The 13,738-nt window shown below is 38.2% G+C and overlaps 1 long non-coding RNA gene across 1 annotated transcript; it reads left to right on the forward strand.

Moving 5' to 3' along the window:
- The first annotated feature begins 2,368 nt into the window (after positions 1 to 2,368).
- On the forward strand, positions 2,369 to 3,480 carry LOC120438693. Its single transcript, XR_005612050.1, has 2 exons — positions 2,369 to 2,470; positions 2,754 to 3,480. It is a non-coding gene; the product is annotated as an uncharacterized LOC120438693 (long non-coding RNA).
- The last annotated feature ends 10,258 nt before the right edge of the window (positions 3,481 to 13,738 follow it).

Here is a 13,738-nt window from a genome sequence, read left to right on the forward strand (position 1 = left end):
ACTAGCTCCGCGACGTTGGGCTAGCGATTTTTGCGAGCCCTGTCGTTCATGACACAAACGCGCTCCCATTTGAGGTGTATGGAACAAGTGGGTGTTTCTCCTGCTGTGATGTAAGATCCTGATACTGATGTGACTGTATGAGCACAAAGTCCCGTTCAGAGGACTCTGTCCATTCCAACAGAACATCCCAAGTAAACCTATGAGATAAAAACATGGCAGTATGTCATGCCAGGTCCAGCTGTACATGGAACATGCTAGTGTACCGATGGCAACGTCTGGCCTGCAGTCAGGACACGCGAGTTGTCCCTAACATTGCAGGTTTCAAAAGAAAACAATCATCTGTAACAACTTGTTTACTGTATATGACCCTTGCCTGCAACTGCAGAAAAGAAAGCTGTCCATGATGGGACCAGTGCAGAGGAATAAACCTGAGCTTCCTCCTGCACTTGTGTCAAATATGGACATGAAAGTTTGCCTTCACTCAGACCCATGCCCTGGTGTCCTACCATGCCAAAATATAGAAAACTGTCAGGTAATGAGTTGGAATAAAGTTGAATAAAACCTTGAAACACAGAGATGGATGATATTTTATACTTATGGCTTTATAAACAGTCAAAGCAAACAGGGTCATTTTTGAGCGCAGAGGACAACAGATGTGATTATTTGCTGCCAGTAAAAACTTGTAGTTTAAAAACAGCTTTCTAAATTAACTTTGACATATACCGTCTGTGATCATCTGCTAAAGCAACTGACTCTGGTTGTGAAACGATAATCACAATAACTGATGATTTGATTTATTTTTTACCCGAAAACAAAGAAAAATTCATTTTATGAGGTTTTAACAGACTTAAATTTGAAATGGAATAAAAAAAAAATGTGTCAGAATGTTTGAATTAAGTTTTAATTAAAAGTGGGGAAAAATCCACTTCATAGTAATTAAGTATCAATCAAACCAGATGGGGACATTTTTGACCCCTGAGGACCACAGGTGTGATTATGTGCTGCCATTTAAAAATTATAAATGGTTCAAAAAAACTTTTTCACTAAAGTTCAACATAGAGCACTCTGTAGTTAGTCAGATAGTCAAAATTATCTGAACTTTTAAATATTTTATTTTCTTGTTTTGTTTCCACTCGAAAACACAGTGTATTTTATGTAAACAAGGTCTGGTGGCCCTAAAATGTAAAATGTTGGGTAAATTTTGTGTTAATGTGTTGGTCTTAAGTAAAACTAAGACATAACATTGAATTGATTGACAAAGTATACTTTATATTTTAAAACAGTCAAATGAAGTGGGGACATTTTTGACCCCTGAGGACCACAGGTGTGATTATGCTGCCATTAAAAAATGTAAATGGTTCAAAAAAATTTTTTCACTAAAGTTCAACATACAGCATTCTTTAGTTAGTCAGATAGTCAAAATTATCTAAACAATTAAATATTTCATTGTCTGATTTTATTTTCGCTCAAAACACAGTGTACTTTATGTAAACAAGGTCTGGTGGCCCTTAAATGTGTAATGTTGGGTAAATTTTGTGTTAATGTGTTGGTCTTAAGTAAAACTAAGGTGTAACACTGAATTGATTGACAATTTATAATTTATACTTTAAAAACACTCAAATGAAGTGGGGACATTTTTGACCCCTGAGGACCACAGGTGTGATTATGTGCTGCCATTTAAAATTATAAACACTTCAAAAAAAACTTTCTCACTAAAGTTCAACATACAGCACTCTGTAGTTAGTCAGATAGTCAAAATTATCTAAAAATTAAATATTACATTGTCTCATTTTATTTTTGCTCAAAAACACAGTGTACTTTATGTAAACAAGGTCTGGTGGCCCTAAAATGTAAAATGTTGGGTAAATTTTGTGTTAATGTGTTGGTCTTAAGTAAAACTAAGGTGTAACACTGAATTGATTGACAATTTATAATTTATATTTTAAAAACAGTCAAATGAAGTGGGGACATTTTTGACCCCTGAGGACCACAGGTGTGATTATGTGCTGCCATTTAAAATGTTAAATGGTTCAAAAACAAATTTTTCACTAAAGTTCAACATACAGCACTCTGTAGTTAGTCAGATAGTCAAAATTATCTAAACAATTAAATATTTTATTTTCTTGTTTTATTTCCGCTTAAAAACAGGGTGTAGTTTTTGTAAACAAGGTCTGGTGGCCCTAAAATGTGTAATGTTGGGTAAATTTTGTGTTAATGTGTTGGTCTTAAGTAAAACTAAGATGTAACACTGAATTGATTGACAATTTATACTTTATACTTTAAAAAACACTCAAATGAAGTGGGGACATTTTTGACCCCTGAGGACAACAGCTGTATGGAAATCGGGAGGACATTATGAGGGTTAATGATGGACTAAACAACAGGACATGTGCTACGACTCTGTTAGAGAGATCAGGAAGATGGAGCTCTGCTGGATGTGACCAAAGAAAGCCTTTCTTCTGCTATGATGGTGAGTTTACACAGATTTATCTCAGCTGTTTGTCCAATAGATGAACGGCTGGAATCACTGAGAGGATTTAGGTCAGTATGTTTCTTCAGCCACTTATTTCTGCATGTACGTTGAACTTCTGTCAGAGGTGAAGATGTTTAGCTGATGGTTGGAACAGAGATTTCTCTGTAGAGCGACTGATTCATCTGAAGAATCACTGAAATGTTTTCTTTTGTTCTTCCAGTGAAACTGGACCAAACATCCAGATTTAACTGATTTCATGTTTTCTCTGATTTTATGGCAGATAAACTGATTCTGATCAGGGAAAACAAAACCTGGGAGGAAGCCTTGAATTACTGCAGAGAGAAACACCATGACCTGGTTTCAATCAGCAACCCTGAGGAGCAGCGATGGGTCCAGGAAAGAGCCAAAAACGCCTCCACTCCTTTCGTGTGGCTGGGACTGCGCTACTCCTGCACTCTGGATTTGTGGTTCTGGATCAATGACAACAGAGTGTGCTATGAGAGGTGGGCTTCAGGGGGAAGGAATGAAGACTGTGACATGTCTGCAGCCATGACCACAGGAGGGCAGCACGAGTGGGTCAGTCAGAAGAAAAATGAGACATTTAATTTTATTTGTATAAAACACTGAGGTTTAAACCTAAAGTCACTTCTTAGCTGCACATGTAGATTTTCTGGGGTGAACTCTGTGTTTCTGCTCAGTGTTTACAGTCTCTGGGTTTGAAATGGGAGAAAAATGACCAACAGATTATTACCTGCAGGTTAGATATGTGCAGAGAGCAGTCTGTGTTTCATTTCCTCTCCTTTACCAGAGTCAGGAACATTTTGGTTTCTTCCTTCATTGTTGCTGGATTGGTTCATTATTAAACTGTAGCAGGATATTTGTTTTGATTTAGTTCAGATATGGTGATGGTTTGAATGTTTCTGCTTCATGTGCTGTAAATCTTTGTATCACATCATTGTATCCTCAGCTTGAATTACAAAGCCTGTCACTAAAAGCAGGTAAAACCATGTTTGTGTCATGATTCCATATAAGCTCTATAATCTGATCATGTGTTCATGAAAACAAATAAACCTTCATTTAACCAAGTCTGTCACTGTTACAGCTTTCACAGGAACAAATGCAAACAGCGCCATCTAAAGGTAAAACCAGTTAACATCAAACTAACATGTAGCTCCGTGACATTTCCACAATGTAGATATGCAAAAAGTGGAAAGGAGTATTTCACATTACAGTGGAAGAGTTGTTGGTGGTCTATTTTGCAGAATTGTTGAATTCAGCCACATTGGAGGTTTTTCAAGTTCATCCCAAATAAACTTGATCTGATTCAGTCTGATTTAGACTTTGACTTGGACACTCCAAAACCTTGATTTTGTTTGTTTGAGCCATTCAGAGTTGGACTTGCTGGTCTCTCTGCATAACCTGAGAGCTCTGTAGTTTCAGGACATAAACTGATGTTTCCTTCAGGATTTCAGAGAGCAGTTTGATGTCTCATGTAACGGATCTCAAGCCTTCCTTATATTTCAACTTTACTCTCTTCAATTGAAAGAAGAGTTTCCCGCAAGGATCATCCAGATGTTCTTGGCAGATGTGAGATGAGCTTTTGTGTTGTTTTTGCTGAGCAGTGGTTTTCTCCTTTTCTCCACTCAAAGATAAATCCTAATTTTCCAACTGTAAACAAATGGCTTTTTAGCCAAATTTCTGGGTTAACCTCATTTCACTGTAATTTCCCAGTCAACCATAGATCACAGACTTTTCAGTGGTGGACAGACTGGATTTAATAGAAACAGTCTAACTGATAATAGCTTAAAGTTCACAGTCAATTATAAATCCATGACTTTTCAAAGTCAATATATTTATTTTATTTATTATTTTATTAACCTTTATTTAACCAGGAAGATTAGAGAAACCTCTTTTCAAGGGAGACCTGGCCAAGATAGGCAGCAGCAAGTGTCTCACAGTTACAGAAATTATTCAATTAAACACAGGCAGCAACAAAACATATGCAAAAATAAATGAAAAATAAAAATACAATAAAATAAAATTCAATATATATTTCAGTAAAATTCAGTAAAAAGTTCAAATAAAAATAAAAAATCAGTTAAAATGACAATCAAAAAGTTTTGAACGTGGTGCTCATCACGGAGAAGCGGAGACAGGAACACTAGCACTGGGAAGAGGTCATGTCACGGGAGTCGGGAGATCACAGGGATTTATTGTCATGTTTTTCCATTCACTGTGAATAAACGCACTGCTTATACACAGAGCTCCACGCCTGGGTCCTCCTTCCTCACTTCCCCACGATTGACCATCATCAAGGATTCATAGTTTAGATTTAAAAGCACTTAATGAAATGAATTCAGTCATTTTCTATTCATTCTGCAGTTTGTTCCAAGCCGAGGGTGATAAATGGACAAAGAGCTCTTTTACCAAGTTCAGTTCGGGATGGAACAGAAAGCAACAAGTAACCAGGCGGACAAAGAGAATACGGACCAGCATGTTTCATTGCAAGCAGGGAACATATATAAGAAGGCAGCAACCCAAATATCGCCTTATATATAAAACTGTATAAATGGGAGTTTCTTCGACTTTCTAAAGCAGGCCATCCTACCTGAGAGTATAACTCACAGTGGTGATTTACGGTTAGTGATGAACCTCAGAGAGGCATGATACACAGAATCAACCATTCGAAGACATTGAGCAGAAGCATTCATATATAGAATATCACCATAATCCAGCACAGGCAAGAATGTTGCAGCAACAAGCTGCTTTTTTGTATTAAAAGAGAAACACAACTTATTTTGAAAATAAAATCTCAGTTTTAACTTCAGCTTTTTCACAAGATTCTCTACATGTGATTTGAAGGTGAGCGAGTCATCAATTAAGATTACCAGATATTTACCTTCAAGAGTGGTTACTGATGGGATTGTTTGGGCCCATTTCCTTGATTTAAAAAACAACGTGAGCTTCGTTTTGACTGTGTTGAAAACAAATTTAAGCTGAAGTAATGAGTGCTGGACAGCAATAAAGGCTTTCTTCAAGGAGACAATGGTTTGGAAAAGAGTTAAAGCACAGCTGTAAATAACTGCATCATCAGCATAGACGTGCAAGTTTGCATCTGGCACATTTAGACCACGATTGTTTATGTAAATGATAAATAGAAGTGGACCTAATACAGAACCCTATGGTTATGCACTGTAACAAAGTTAGAACATAAACCGTCAGATTGTATGCACGGAGACCTGCTACTGAGGTAGTTTGAGAACCATGCCACTGCTCTCTCAGAGAGTCATGGCTGGTGGAGTCTACTTCTTAAAATACAATGATCAACAGTGTAGAATGTGTTTGACAAATCAATAAAAAGGGATGCACAGTGTTTCCTTTTTTATCAAGTGCAATAGTAATGTCATTTACCACCAGCAGCTGTGATAGTACTGTGATTCTTCCTAAAGCCTGATTGATATTCAGATAAAATGGCATCGGTCTCTAAAACTCCTTTAACTGCTCAAACAAAAGAGCTTCAAGAACTTTGGCCAGCACAGATAGATTAGATATTGGTCTGTAATTAGTTAACACTGCTGGGTCGCCCCCTTTTAATAGAGGGACAACAAAAGCTGATTTCCATACTGAAGGAATTTCATTCGTATCCAGTGTGAGGTTGAAAAGTGATGTCCAAAAACATTAAAGCACTTATCCAAATATGTGATGTCTTGATAAATCGAGCAGATATTTGAAGTTTCCACAGCACCATTCTCGCATGAAAATATCTTAAAAGTTTATTTTGTGACCCAGAAAGAGTAATAAGATAAGATGACCTTTATTAGTCCCACAGGTGGGAAATTTGTTTTGTTACAGCAAAAGTGCAAAGTTATGTAGCAGAAATTAGAAAACACTGGAAGGCAATAAAATACAATAAAGTAAAATAAAATAATATATACAATAGAATAAAATACAAATACAAATACTATATACAACTGAGTAGGAAAATACAAAAACACAACTTCGTCAGAAGAAGAATTGCACAAGAATTGCACATATAGCAGTCTTATTGCACATGTGTGGGTTTGTGTGTTTAATATTTATTATATTATATACTCCGCCACTCTGTGCTCCTCCGCCACTGCCTCGTTTGAGTTTTGGACAAAATGGATTCTGGGATATTGCATTCCGTCATTTCGAGCTGATTGGAGACCAAAACAACCAATCAAATTTTTTTGAATCCAAGTCTCTGATTGGCTGGTTTTGTGGCGCAAATATGATGGTGAACGGAAAGAGCTGAGCACGCACGGGCAGAAATGTTGAGAGCGTGAGCAACACATTGCGAGCAAGCGTAAATGCAAAAACTGAGTGAGAGGGGCTGCTATTGTGTGTATGTATGGATAACAGCAAACACTGAAATACATTTTTGCACGCAGCAATGAATTTTGTTCACTCAAATTTAGCTTTTCTTCGCTCAAAAGAAATTTCTCCTCAAAATGCAACACTTGCACCTGCAAATGGTTTTTGTTTTTCGCTCAGAATAGTGGCACAAAAATAATGCCATAGATTTAGTGTTTGTGTTATTACGAGTGCTAAACAAGAAGAGTTCCCAGATGGTCCAGTGGACACATGTGTGACTCCTGTGATTAAAGCATCTTTCTTTCAGCTTAACGAGTGAACCGTCAGCTCGTTCAAACACACGTTAAAGTCCGTTTGGCTCGACACCACCGAACAGAGGCAGCAATATAACATAGCTAACATTAACAGTGCAGTGAATCCTGCTTGTGCCGTCATATTCAGGACTGCAAACCGAGCAGCATCACTGACTTTCAGCTTGTTGTGTTTGTGGATATATGACTGACTTTAATTATCCATAAAATCATCACATTCTCTGTAAGATTAAGGTCAATTATTGAACGGCGTTTATTTTAAAGTAAAGGCTTTAAAACCAAGTTAGTACAAACATTTATAATAATGGATTGCATTTATAACACACTTTTCGAGACCCTCAAAGCGCTTTACAATTCCACTATTCATTCACACACTGGTGGAGGCAGCTACAGTTGTAGCCACAGCTGCCCTGGGACAGACTGACAGAAACGAGGCTGCCATATCGCACCGTCGACCCCCTCTGGCCATCACGAGTAGGTGGTAGGTGAAGAGTCTTGCCCAGGGACACAATGACCGAGACTGTCCGAGCCGGGGCTCGAACCGGCAACCTTCCAAATACAAGATGAACTGCCAACTCTTGAGCCACGATCGTCGTCACTGCTGTCACATAACTTTGCCGACATGTGGCCAACAGTAATATTTTTATGTTTTTCATTATTAAACATTTGCACATAAATAAGTTACATAATATTCAGTACTTACTTTTAAGAGTTTACTCTTTGGCCGCTCTGCTTCCAACATTTTTTTCAGCAAAATTATCCACACCCACCGCCGCGCTATGAAGTCTGGGATATGTTGGGCCATGAAGTCTACACCGCCACAGCCTTAAAATTCAGGGAAATGAAGGACGCATTTGAAGACCGCATCTTGAGCAGCCTTTGAATTGGGACAGCCTTCGTCGCGTCGCTGTGACGTAATCGGCCTTAAAATGCGGCCTTTAAGGCTGCAGACCCTGAATTGGGATACAGCCTCTGTGTTTCATGCAGTCTGTGTCGCGTCGTCTGTGTTTCCACCCTCTATGTTTTCACGCCCAGTCTTTTGTATTCTTAGCCATAGCTTTCCGTGTCTTCATAATTTATAATAGTATTAGTTCCCCAGTTTAGTTAAAGTTTAGTTCTCATCACTGTGATTCTGCCTTGTTTGAACCCCATGTCTTCAGCCAAAATAAAGGCTCGCATTTCATTCAAAGTTTCATGTCTTCGCCTGTGTCTCCGCCTGAGTCCTCCACTCACTCTCCATACGGTCAGCCACTGCGACCGTGACAGACTGTGTGATTGATTTAAATTCAGTACCATGCATGCATACTTTAAAGGTACATTTTGGATACAGTTGTGATTTCCAGTCTGCTGTCACCCCCAAACACCCAAAGGCTCTGGGGGTATGGGATCAGAACGATGCCACCTTGAAATGAAAAAATATTGAAACCGAAAAAAATATTGTACCTGAAATAAATGTACTAAAAAATCTTGTAATGAAACTGAAAAAAAAAAATTAATAGTGAAAAACAATTAATTGAAACTGTAAAAACAGCACTAGTGGCCTCTATGATGTATGCACTATGAGCTATGGTCAGAAATTAATGACTAACACTGACTGTACTATGAGTATCTCCGAAAAACCACACATACCTACATTTCCTTACGAAATGTTGCCAGAATGTATACAAACAGATCCCTTTATATAGTGTGAAACACTTAGCGAAGCAGTTCTTGTAAGTAACTGTGTTGGAAACACAATGAGTGCTGTCAGTCCACATTTTGAGCAGGAGAAGAAGTTCCTCTCTGCCAACCTGTCCTTCTGGGTGGTAAGAGGACACTATGATGGCTTTACATGTATTTCACATAATTCCTCCTTGGTCCCACTTTCTATCCCACATACTTGAATTATAGTATTAAAGTTAAAGAAAAACATTCAGTAAAAGGACTAGATGTTACAATCCCTGATAATGCATTGGTTTAAAGGGAGAAAATCTTGAGAAATGGCTGTTTTGAGGAAGGGCAGCCCAGAAACATTACCAGCAGCACACATCATTGTGTGCCTCAACTTTCAGTCTTTTACCCAAGCTGCCATTTTTCCTTGGTTAGGTTTAGGGATTAGAGATTTGATCAGGATTATCAAAATAAAATTTGGGACACATCGTCCATCGACCATGGATTCATCAGGTGTTTCGGCCCCTCCAGGGTGGATCAGGCCCCCGGAGTGTGTCACTGGTTTATGTTGTATTGTTATTGCTTCTTCTATTCACTGCAACTGAAAAATATTACTTACCTCTTTAACATTTATGGAGCCTCATTTCTTCAAAGAGATAGAAAAGGTGATAGAGAGAAGTAAGACATAAGGGACAAGATAAAATATTTTAAGAGGTTAATGTAAATACTTCACTACCAACCAGAATAAGGCTCTGCGTTAAAAAATGTAGGAGCATTTTCCCTCTTAAACACCCGTAAAAGCATAAAATGTTGAATGGTATATTTGACATAGTAATGTGGCCCTAACCCATTTCTAACCCATTTGACTCAACACGGGAAACCTCACCCAGCCCGGACAGGAAAAGGATTGACAGATTGATAGCTCTTTCTCGTTTCTATTCTCAGGATAACAGAATATTTTATCTGCCTGGAACATAAAAGTTCCGGCTCACTTTCTACACAGTCTAGGCATTTTGGGAGTCATAGTATCACTTTTTAAACCTAAGGATTAAGTAATTTCTTTCTTTCTCACATAATATACCGACAGCGTTATACGTTTAGTCAACTCCACAAACACAGAATTGAGACATCAGCAGGTTTTTGCACTCTAAACTACTCTGTTTAAAGGGTGCACAGTTACTGTGTGTTGGATATCCAGTAAATCATTATTATTAAGGATAATCTTAAGTTATAAAATGAGTGCTCTGTTTACATATATGTGTTTGTGTGTGGAAGCCTCAGCTCACTGTGTGTCACATTTTGTCGCCATCTAGTGGGTGATTATATCTACTGCAAAGCACTTGCTAAATGTGCTGCTGAAAGACAGAATCATGGGTCTGTTGAATGTTTATCTCTGTAGAATAGTATAGTATTGTCTTTAGAATAAAGTCAATAAGTCAGATATGTGCAAACTGGAGCATATCCCAAACAGGAAGTCCTGAGGATGCAAAGCAGCCCCTCCAGACTGTACCACTCTGTGCCTGTCTCACAACCCAGTTTCAGAAAAGCTCAGTGTTATTTGGACATGAGTATGAACAAGGATCAGAAGATCAACTCTGTTTACTGGCATTAATCGACTAATGCTGTCAGTCATAGCAAAAGTCGTGAAGTAAAACCTCTTCCTGATTCCTGATGCCACTGCCTGTTTTATCTTCATGTGGGTGTTGATCTATTTTTGTGTTTGACGATTTTACTGTCTTTGAATCTCAAGATGTGAATCTGATAGGTTTATAGCATAAACCTATTCGCTGGAACGTTCAGGACAATTTGCTACACAGCAAAAACAAGAAACAAGTAGGCAACGTTCTTTGTAGTACTCATGCATGAGGGAGACCTGCCTGGAGCCAAGTGTCGTTCCACCCACTTGACCTCCGTCAGACTCTCAGCCAGGTTCCCCATAGCACTCCTTTTATTGTGGTTACATGAATATGCATAGGTTCATTAACATATAACATCTTACATAGGTATACATGTGAACAAAGAATACCCTGTGTGTGTGTGTGTGTGTGTGTGTACGGGTTCGTACTATCCTGGTGGGGACCAAAATCTGACATTTACTATACTGGTGGGGACTTTCTGCACCGTGGGGACCAAAATCCAGGTCCCCTCGGGGTTGAAAGCAATTTTCACACTGAAAATGTGGTTTTAGTGTCAGGGTTACAATTAGGTTATGGTTAGGTTTAGGGTAAGGGTTAGGGTTAGGCATTCATTTTTAATGGTTAGGGTTAGGGTAAGGGGCTAGGGAAACCATTATGTCAATGGGATGTCCCCACAAGGATAGCAAACCAGACATGTGTGTGTGTGTGTGTGTGTGTGTGTGTGTGTGTGTGTGTGTGTATACGTGTGGGGTCAAGATGTGACCCCGTGAAGACTCCCCGAAGCTGGTGCCAGGAGTCTAGCGGTCCATCTAAACAAAAGGCTCTTATACTTAACCAGATATACGTGTGTTTGTTATACCATATATCAGCAAGAGAAGATACGACCTCTCCTAGGAGGTGTGTGATCTATGCAAGAACACTCTGAAGAGGAGTGAACACACTCCCCTCTTCATGCTACACAGAGTTGTTACAGACCTCCTAGGATGAGACATTCTTTCAATATGCCATCAACTATATACTTCTAAACACAAATGATTACATGTTTCTGAATACAAATGACAATAATAAAATATAAACCCAACAGAATCTGTCTCAGAGGTTGTGGGGGATTCAAACACAATTCTCCTGCAATCACCTCTCCCACATGCACAACTAGCCAATTAAAGTCTGTATTCAACATTGGAGATGTTACATTTCAGCAATTAGAGCCACAAATGTCTTGATGCATGCTCAATCATCCACAAACTTTTTTTTACGGGCGGCACAAATCATTTGTGGGGCATCTTATTGCGACACCTGATTGTTCTCTAATTTTAGTTTTAGTAATATTTTTAAATGGTTGTACAAAATGAAAAAAACAGCCCCGGTGTATTGGCTGCATTTTTAGATAAATAGTAGTGATGGTAAATTTGATTATTTTTACTGAATCGAGTTTTAATGAGTCACTCACCAAAGTGAATCGGGTTTTTTGAGTCATTTGATTCACTGAGTCAGTTGACCAGAGAGTGCAAAAAATGTACATTTTCAATCAAACTTAATTTCTTTTCTCTTTTCATGTATATCCTACTGCTAAGATGAGTGATTCTAAAAGAAAACAATTATTTTATAGAGCAAAAAAGAGCAAAAAAATTTCTAAAGGGAACATTTGTTTTGTTTATTTTTATTTTATTAGTATTTTCCTTAAATGTGTCAAATATATGTTTTCTCATCTAAATGTCCAATGAGCTGTGAGCCAGGGGCGGTAATCATATAACATTGGTTGCCAACCAAGAAGAAGAAGAAGCTGTGAGCCAGGAGGGAGGGGGTGAGTGAGTGAGTGATTCGTTCGCTCTATGATTCAGCACAGGAGGGAGGGGGTTAGTGAGTCCTGAGTGATTTGCTAACCCTACGATTCAGCACAGGAGGGAGGGGGTGAGCGAGTCCTGAGTGATTTGCTAACCCTATGATTCAGCATAGGAAAGGAGGGGGTGAGTAGCTCAAATGTGCTGTTAGCATGTTAGCAGAGCGATGCTACTGTGAACCGAGGAGCTATTGTATTGATGTGAGCTTCTACTCAGGGTTTTTTCTTCCAGTTCAGAGCAGAAATGTTTTTAAGATACTGGATGTTGTGTTTTTCTCCACAATTGTAATTATAAGCTAGATATATTGCTGCTAACAGCAACAGGGATGAGTCAGTGAGTCAGTTGGACTTGTGAATCATGATTCATGAGTCAGTAAAGTGATTCTCGAGTATTGAACGATTCGTTCATGATTCGCGCATCATTAATTAATAGTTGAATATGTTTACAAAATGTACATTTTATATTTGCATTTCAAGTTATAAACATTTACTCAACATGCCTGTGGGGGTTTTTTTACTGTAAAAAAAAATTAATTCTAGGATTTTAAGTTCTTTGTGTGATTTCAGATCAGTAATACTAATCCAGTATGTCAGTGAAAAAAACAACTAAATTCAGTTGAGCTAAAAAGAATGATACCAAACAAGGCAAGGGGAAAAAATAAAATGAAACAATCTGAGGGTGAAATACAAACGTAAACTCAAAAGGAGTCAAAAATGGCGGTTGTATTTCAGACCTCAGTGGGTTAATCCAACAAATCATGAAAAATTAGGTTTAAATTTTTGTTCATGACAGTGCAGATTTCTGACATTTTGTGTAATTTAAAAATGTAACAATGTGATTGTTTTCTAACAAAAACAGTGAAACTTATGTTAGACTTTGTGTTTGTAAACGAACCGCCCCATGTAGCTTTCTGGATTTTATACTTATTGGGCTACATATTTATTTATTATACAGGCTACAGTACATAACATCAAAACTCATGTTTTATGTAACTAAAGTGTGTAATTATGTGGGCTACAGACAATAATTAAGTTACAGACTATATTTATATGAAAAGCGTGTGTACTTACTGCATTTGAATCATTTTAACCATATGTAACCACCTGCATATGTCTTTGGAAAAATAAAAGGCTTTGATTTTGCCACCCTATTTGATTTCTTTGCCACCCTCACACCACCCTAAGAAAATTTCTCTAGATCCGCCCCTGCTCCAGATGCTTTTCTTTCCAAGCTCCTTAGACTGACAAGTCCCAGTGTTTATTTTTATATGGTTCTCATTGTGAGTTTTAAGCACAGGTTAATGTGATGCGCCACAAAGCTCAGATGATTTCAAACTGGTTCCTTGAGCGTGATAATGAAGTTGTTGCACTCAAATGGCCTCCACAGTCACCAGATGTTACTCCAATAAAGTACCTTTTGCATGTGGTGGAATGGGAGATTTGCCTTATGGACGTGCAGCTAACAAATCTGCAGCAACTGTGTGATGAAGTT

The sequence above is a fragment of the Oreochromis aureus genome, linkage group 3 (genome assembly GCF_013358895.1).
Source record: "Oreochromis aureus strain Israel breed Guangdong linkage group 3, ZZ_aureus, whole genome shotgun sequence".
Lineage (NCBI taxonomy): Eukaryota > Metazoa > Chordata > Actinopteri > Cichliformes > Cichlidae > Oreochromis > Oreochromis aureus.